Source organism: Nematolebias whitei, chromosome 2 (assembly GCF_014905685.2).
Source record: "Nematolebias whitei isolate Nwh7 chromosome 2, NemWhi1, whole genome shotgun sequence".
Taxonomy (NCBI): Eukaryota; Metazoa; Chordata; class Actinopteri; order Cyprinodontiformes; family Rivulidae; genus Nematolebias; species Nematolebias whitei.
The window spans coordinates 30,770,944-30,780,262 of record NC_056499.1 but is presented as its reverse complement, the minus strand read 5'-3'; positions in this window follow the sequence as shown (position 1 = coordinate 30,780,262).

Sequence of the window (9,319 nt, the reverse complement as noted above, 5' to 3'; positions counted from 1 at the left end):
GGGGTTCATGCTGCTAACAGAACCATGATGTTGAAAGAACCAAATCACACTATTTCTTTTTCAACTTTGGCACCTTGTCTTTTATTAGTATTTTAGCAGTATTTTTTTTATTTATGTTTTTAGTATTTTAGTAGTGTTTTTTTTTTTTTTTTTTTTTTTGTAATTTTGTTGCATGCTTTGGTATTTCTTGTTGTTATATATATATACATCTTTTTTTTTGTATTTTTTTGGCGAGTCGATACGTTATTCTCATCCTAAGCATTTCATTGCATTGTTGAACTTGTGCTGATTTTCCATATGAGAAATAAACCTAACCTGGACCAAAGTTGAAGTATTGAATGCGGGTGAAACATACTTACTGGTACATATTTTTTGTCAACTTTGGCAATTCCCTCCGATGGACACAATAGTCAGTAATATGTTTAGCACCTGATAGCTCAATTTAAACTTTAGTCATGTTTTGATCTGAAATGATAATTAATCTCAGGATATTTATTAAAAGTAATAAATAAAAAGCAAAACATTGACATTTGCTTAAAAACCTTCTAGAAAAGCACAATATATAAATCTGTAAACCTGACCTGATGGGTATGAAAAGGACATTTATGCTACACTTTGCTGTAATGGCATCATGCAAGACCATAGTTTGAACTTTAGAGTTATTTAAGATTCCTTGGATTAGGATTCCTTCATTGTTTAGATTGAACAGGTTTAGTTGTTTTAAATCTGCAAAAAAAATCTACAGTTTACACCATAGTCAGCCTTTTCTCATCCATTCATCCATTCATCCATCCATCCGTCCATCCATCCATCCATCTGGATCCGGATCCATCCGGATATCCAGCAGTTCAAGTCACTAAGTAAGCTTGTTTTATTATTTAAAATCTAATTTTATTTAAAAATGAACCCATTGGTGGGCTGAACTGAGCACACTTGTGGGCCTTTGGCCCCTGGGCCATAGTTGAATAGCCCTGATTTAAAGTTTTATCATTAGGTAATGTAGCATGCTTCACATAGGTGTAATTTTTTTTTGAGAAATGTTTCAGAAGGCTGAATAAATAAATAAATAAACATGGCCATTTAGCTAGCTAACTTACTACATTACAAAGTCTTTAGCCCTTTCCTCCATACTCCCCTATCAGTAAAACACACACACACACACACTCATGGACGTCATGTTTTCACAAGCAAAGATCACATGTGAAGTCGTGATCCTATATGGAATTACATGTGAAACATGCAGTTTTTCCATTAGCGATCTTACTCTATGACTGTCACTACTAATAAAGTACTTACTACTGATACCTATTAGACTAAATGTCACTTTTAAAATAATTATTAATTTAATTATTGTTAAGTTATTGTTTATTTTCTTTAAAAAAAAAGGCTTTATACTATAAAGATTCAAGTGTTTTAAACAAAACAGTGACTGCAGAAAAATAAACCAGTCTGCTAGTTGTGAAGATCCCACAAGTCTATCCAAAGCCAATGTCACACTCGTATGAGAAATGAGAAACCCTTCAGAACTATCAGATATAAGCTTCAATTCAAGGCCTACAGTGTGAATTGAGTCTCTGCATCTGAAATGGTAAATCTGCTCTTCACCGTCAGCTGCCTGGATGAATGATTTGTAAAAATGCTTCTTGTAAACTTTAAATGTTCAGAGAAGCCTTCATGTTGACAGAAATAATTTTAAAAATATATTGTTGTGTCCTTGTGACCATCTGTCACAATTTCACTGGATTTAAACTTAAAATAGGTTTATCAGAGACTCAGTGAACATTCAGTTCACAAGTGATGCCTGTCACTTCAATATAAAGAAGAACAATATTAGAATTAGATATATGAAAAGATGGGAATTACTTGTTTATAAAAGTAGGTGTACATCAAACCTTAGTACTACCAGTGGTGAAATAGTGTGTACTTACTCTGTAGTTCATTCATAATATATTTGATTCATGTTAAAAACAAACTTCAACAAGCAAATCAGTAAATGAATGCACCATCATGTATTGATTTACATTCTAATTTTAATTATCCCCACATCCCTGGAGCATTATGCTACATGCACACTCCAGTTTGACAACCTTAGACAAAACACTGGTTGATACAACCACTAATCACTGCTCACCTCATTGATGCTAGTTTTATTAGAGCCAGACCTACTCATTTGAACTTCTTCTTTTTTCTTCAGTTTTCACTTACACCTACTTCTGCAACATGTTTTTTTTTTTTATTAATTTATTTCTTTCCCAGTGACACAATAATTCAGGAGTTTAACTCTCAATTTATGTTGCTGCGTTTTAGTGTCAGTGGACCTGTATGTTGTGAGCTCACAGGCCCAGGGGCTTCCAGTTCCCTGTTTAAATTCAAACTATTTTACAACAGATTTCATTTTAATATTAAACCATAAATCAGAGCTAATTATCATCAAGTCGCTGAATAGTACTGGCCTAAATTACACGTTTGATATGGAATAAACGGCTGCTGAAGCTGGTAAAAATGCAGTGCTCTGAAATAACACAAAACACTGCAAAATTACATTTAATCATATTGCTTTTCACCATGGGCATCCCCTACTATTAGGTCCTATCGTGGTCATTCATAGATTTTAATAATGGTGTATGAGCTGATTTAAAGCCTTACAACCTCTTTGACTAAACTCACATTTGAATGTAATTTACCCCAGAACCAACACACCTTTTCTTTTGACGTGCTTTCAGTTTTTTTTTTTTTTTTTTTTTCCTCTCTTTTTCTGGTTCTGTTTCTCTATAACGTTGAATAATATTTGCCTGCCCATAATTTTAACAGTTTGATCAGCCAGATATTTTGCAATTAGCTGCCACAGCACACATAGCACAAGTGATCAACATTGACATTGTCATTTCTAGTCCAGTGTATCGCTTCATAGATGTCTGATTCCATGCATTCAAATGTCTGATTCTGGTTGAGCCACAGGGAAGTGAGCAACTTTTGAATCCTAACTATTTAATTTGACAAAGTCGGCAACTGAAGACCCAAATGGCCACCTGTAGATGATTTATTTGGCTTTCTCCTCCACTCCAGCATCTTTTGTATTATGAAAACGAGAATTGGATGTAAAAGCCCCAGCGGCCAGAGCTAAATTTACCTTCAACCAAATCACTAAAGCCTACTGGTGCTTGACAGTCAGGGCAGGTGTGCAGGCTCCTCAGCAATATCCAAGGGAGACCCGCAAGCACCGCTCACCCTTTAAGCACTCTTATTTATTATTCCAACTCACTCTCTCGTCAACTGCAGTCGTGAGTCTCTGAAAGTCTAACAATGACTTTCAAAATCAACATTCTATTTATTTGTGCCTAAGTGGAAATTAATAATGTAATGCATTTTTATTGATGTACTGTTTTATTTGTGGTGGATAACTAAAACTACCTATTTACAGTAAATGCCTGCTGCTCCTGCCAATATAGATACAAAAACAAAAAAATGTAATGTGGACTTTACAGTTTGAGCATGTATGGTATTTTAGTTCACTTGTTGATAGATCTATAATTGTGCTGCTCAAGGTGGCTGCATGTTGGAGTAGCTCTGTTACATTCATTCTGAGATATTACTTTTGAAAACTTTAATACTTCTTTATTCTGGATGTAAATGGCATTTACAGATGATTATTTCCTCTGGTATTGGATGCTGTAAAGCTGGAAGGATTTTTACTGAAACCTTTTTTACATTTGTTATGATACGTAACCATAACAATAAAGTACCCCCCCCCCCCAAACCAGGAGTAGCCCCAAATCCCAAATTAGTTGAAAAAGAGGCACTGTGGATGCATCCCTGTCTATCTGGTGGCTGTGCTCGAGTGCCTGACCGTCAAGATCCTGGAGCTGGTTGGAAACGTGACTCGTGACAACAGGAGAACTGGGATTGTCCCCTGGCACCTGCTGTTCTGTCTGTGGTGATTAGGTGCTCAGCGGGCTGCTCGGAGGAATGGCCATCAGTCAAATAAGAGTTCTGTCCCTGCTGCCCAGGAGGACTGAGAGGTCCACTGAGCCCAGGTGAACAGATCAACATCAGCAGCCAGTTTTTCAGATCTGCTGTAGGATGGATCGCTGCCAGATATGCTTCAGCCCATAGCCATAAGCATCTGTAACAACTCGTTAGGGAAACCAGGATAATGAGTTAAAACAACATTTAATTTCTCTTTGGGGTTGATAAAGTATTTTTGAATTGAATAGTCAGACAACACAATCTTTGCAAATGGTCTCTTACTTGCAGTGGTCTGCTGAATTGCTGACCATCCTACCATGTTTGTATTAAGCATCAACCTCCAAGTAAGCAGACTGAGAAAATAAAAGAGCCATGAATACAAAAAGAAAATTTTCTTTATTTACAGGTGCAATAATAACATCAGGGCTGAAAGGGAAGAGAGGACACAGTGAATATTTGATCTTTGGGTCAGGTATTTGAATATGATTTCAGAGTAGAGAATAATTCCATACTGTTTTTTTGTGTTTGCAGGTGCGGCCCGAAAAGAAGAGGAGAGGTCCTGTTTTTTTTTTGTTTTTTTTTCATAGATCCAGATTGAGATGAGTAACGTTTGAGAAAGGAGCAGGTTGACCTAGTCTGAATTGTTTGGTGGTTGTAGTTTGAAGGCACACTGTTGATCCACAAGTGAGCCACAGAGGACAGATGAGGTCCTAGGGAGGACTCGAAGGAGTCGGACATGAAAGTCCCTGAAGAAATCACAGGAGGTTGAGACAAGCTGCAATAGAAAGTTGTCTGTACATGAGTTACCATTAGGAATGTTTGATATGGCATAAAATTCATATCACAATGTGTATTGTGAAGGGTGGCAATAACGATATATATCACAATATGTTTTGGTATAAAACTTGCAATAGGAATAATAAAAAAAAAAAAGCATCGGGTGTCATTTTGCCATAATTTATTTTGAATTAAGAAAATCCCACTACTAGGTCCAGAGAGTTTTAAAATAATAAACAAATCAAGTATTAGGCTTCTTTCTTGTAGTCCAAAACAGTGCAAAATGTATCAAATGTAGTTTTAGCCATATGTTTTAAACAATGTTGTTAACTCTTAACAGTTATTCTCACTTAAGAAATGAACAGCAACAGAGCAGCATTTTACACTGAAAACACTTCACCCTCCAAACCTCTAGTGGGCGTCTCCTTCCACGTTAAGGAGAGCTGACACAAAACGAGTCTGTGGCTTTGACGCAGTAAATTCATACAACACAGCGTTCTTTTCACAGATAAGAGAGCAGGTTTCTCTAAAGCTGACCAACACTTACTTTAACTTTCGACAGGAAAAAAAAAAAAAACTTTTGACGGAACACACCGTTACGTATGCGTCCGAATATGACAACACTACAGCAAGCCGGCCATAGTTAGCTTGTAGCTTTGCTACTTAGTTTTCAAAAAAAAAACTTTAGCACCACTTACGCACAGTTTCCAACTCAAAAACAGTAACAATTATATCTGACAGCTCTGATTTTACATTTGAACACCACTTATGCACAGTGTTCAACTAAAAAAAGTAACAATTAAACTGACAACTCTGATTTTACATCAGACACAGCATTACTGCAGTTAGCCGGTAGAAGACCGATTTCTATCGTAGTCTAAATTTCTATCATTTCTGCCGTGTACCGTATATATTGCGCGTTCCTAGTTACCATTTGGCAGTTGATGTCCCAGGAAGAGACGTCTGGCAGGAGCTTAAGTACCATATTTTTTTTTTTACTATAAGGCGCACCGTATTATAAGGTGCAATATCAATGAACGGGTCTGTTTCCATACATACATTATACAAGCTGAAAATAAACATTACAGAGATGTGTATTTAAATGACCAGATTCTTTGTCTCTTCTTCGAATGAAGGGAATTACAATGTTAAAGGACTCACATTATTCTTTTGATTGAGGTCGAGCAACATTTATTACAAAAGTAATAAAGTATTTCTTTAAACAAGAAAGGATTGAATGAAGCCATTCTGTAAATAAAACTAACCAGCTCAGCCAATGTAGAAGAAGGCAAGAACCAAGAGAGGGCTTCGTCTTTGGAAGTTAAAACATGGCTATTAAAATGTCAGCAAAAACATTACCAGTAATTCAGACCAGCCATCGCCAGCATTAGGAAAATTAAATGTTTTTAATTCAGAAATGGGTGCTTTAAATATTATTTTTGAAGGTGGAAGTTAACTTTTTTTTTTTTTTTTTTGGGGGGGGTTGTTGTTTTTTTTTTGTTTGTTTGTTTTACAATTTGAAACTTTGATCAGGCATCATGGCACATATTCAAATTAGTCCCATGTGTTCATCAGTGTCGTTGTTCTAATTGTTTGGTAACTTTTCCTAAACTAAATTTATCAAGACATTTTATTTCATTATTGTTTTAACTCTAGCTTTAAATAAGAAAACAATACATAAGAAGCTGCATGATGAGTCTCGGGAACAGATGGGGGCTATCATCTTTGATTTTTACATCCAAAAGGACAAAACCACAGTGGTGTGGTTTCATTCAGCTGTCAAAAACTGAGTGGCACCACACTACATGGATGATTACAAACTATTCCCATCCTGGGAGTTAACTGAAAAGCGGATAACAATGTAATTGCAGTCCCCTTTGGCAAACTGCTTTGTTGTACAACAAAATATTGATATGCCATTTTGATACCAGACCACTGTCCCTGATTCAGTCTCAAATGGCCTCGTAATTCCAAAATGTCATAATTCATAGTCACACCTGCACTTCAAATATACCACTCGCTCACAAAACTCACAAGTGTGACACAAAGCTGTAGCTTGGTGGCTTCAAAGTACTATGAATGTTGGCAGCTGTTTAGTTGGGCACCCACAAATATTTATAACAGGATGAAAGCAAATGTTGTAGTATTTGCACACTAGCATACTTTAAAAGCAATTACCGGTACTACGATGCTGACTTAACATGACCATGGCTGCCTGTTGATTGTGTTGAATGATTCAGATGTTTTTCAAGTTCAAGTCAAGTTTATTGTCATTCGTATCACATGTGGTACATGAGGTGGAACAGAATTGTGTTCTCAAGGTCCCAGTTACACCCAGCAAAAATATAAAGTATAAAAACAAAGCAAACTATACAGATCTAAGATACATGCTAAACGAACACCAAACAGTATGCTAACAATATCTAAGATATACGCTAAACACTAATAATGTAAAACAATACAGCATATCAACAGCAGCCCGAACATGAGTCTCTGGTGAGTAGATAGGTATGAATGAAAACAGCAACATGAGATAATCAGCAGCATGAGATCAGGAGCACAGATAAGTCACATAGCACCAATTAAAGTGGCATTATAGTGCTTTTTTTTTTTCAGCCTGTTGTTGATTTTACACTTTGAAAAATTCATTTTTATTTAACCTTTTAAAAAAAAAACTAAACAAATATCTCAGAAGTTTATAAAGACATAGTCCAGTCAACTTTGTAGTGTAACACGGAGTCCTTTCCTGACTGTGATCTGTGATTCCGAGGATGTCTTACAGAACCATCCATCCATCCATCCATCCATCCATCCATCCATCCATCCATCCATACATCCATACATCCATCAGTCAATGCATTCATCCATCCATTATCTTTACCCACTTCTTCCTTTTCGGATCGTGGGGTTCACTAGTCAGCCATCATTGTGCGAGTGGTGGGGGACACCCTGGACAGGTCACAAGTCCATTGCAGGGACAGAACCATTCAGGAAGTTGAAATTAGTTCCAACCTGAATAATGTCTGATTACTCTGCACTTTCACCCCTTAATCAGCTGTTGATTGATAAGATGCCCCATCTTCTATAAACTTTAACAAAGACCATTCATGAAATAAGGTTTGTTTTAGTGGATTATGCGAAATGCTGTTGAAATGTTGAAAAATAAATAATTTTGATTTTTGCAATTTCTATATGAAATTAATGGTGTTCGAACTCATGTCCATTGCTTCTGTTTTCCAGAAATAACTCAAATATAAGATGCTTCACTTTGGACATGGTAAGAACAGTTTTATTAACTAAAGACATCAGGCAGTCTCTGAATGCCACATCACCCTCTCATAATTCCCAGGGCATCCTCAACGTCTGGGGGCTGTTGTTAGCTGTGTGTGTGTGTGTGTGTGTGTGTGTTCCAATTTATGTTTGTCGTTTAATTACTTGTGTTTCCGTTCTTCATTTACATTTGGGCAAAGAAAAACAACAGGTTTGCTCTAAAAATATATTTTTGTCAGAAGCCAAGTAGAGGAATAGTTAAATACAGAAGAAATAACCATTTTACTGAAATACTTAAATGACAATGTTTAAATAAACTTATGGAGGGACTACCTTTTGCCTGTTCATGCTTCAGCTGCCACCCTGCTGCCCCTTTTAAGGTTTCAGCTTTGGTCACCTTGGAGGAGTGACTGTCATGATCCAGTAAAAACCCTCTGAGCCATATCCTGTCCCCCTGCGTCGTGTGTTGGAGTCTCCATCAACCTGTAAAATACCAGAAAGACAGCACAACAGCTTGCCACACTTCACACTCAGTATTGTAAGGGACTGTCAGCCTGGTCATACCATTAATGCATTCCTGTGTCTTGTTATAACGTTGGAAGCTGAAGCTGCACTTCACAACATCTCTTTCTTACTTTCAGTATTATTAAACAACAGCCTGATAATCTGGTTGATTTACACATCAATCACACAAATTCCAAAATTCATAATCTTAGTCAATGGCATTATTTATTTTTTTATTTTTTTATTGTTGTTGACAATCCCATTTTTTGTTTATATTATGTTTGTAATGAAATTTCAAAAGACAAAATCTATGTCCTCCTCATTTGTGTATATGCTTATTTGTCATGGTACAAAGTTTTCATGATAGAAGGAATAAATTAATACATTATTCACCCTGTTACTGGTCAGTAAACTAGCTTTGTGCTCATGATTTTAACAAGACCAAACTATTGTAGTAAAGTAAGTTAAATAGGTGTCACCCTTCTTTCCCCCCTCACCACCAATTATTACAGAAGTGTTGTGTCTAATACGTGTTAATAGTTTGTATCTCATCATCTGGGAAAACACTGACAGGAAATTGAATATTTGAAAAAGAGGTAAACATCTTTGTTTAGCTAATGCCTAGCCAAATGAGTGCCCATTGTTTCTTCAGGCTTACAAAGCATTCTTAAAATAGCATACTGGCATGAAAGGACATTAAATTAGCTGATAACTCAGTTGATGAGTTATTACCAGAGTAAATTAACAGACGTATGAATGTTTTTATTTAAATAAAAAGCACAATTATTCTTGTATGTGTTTT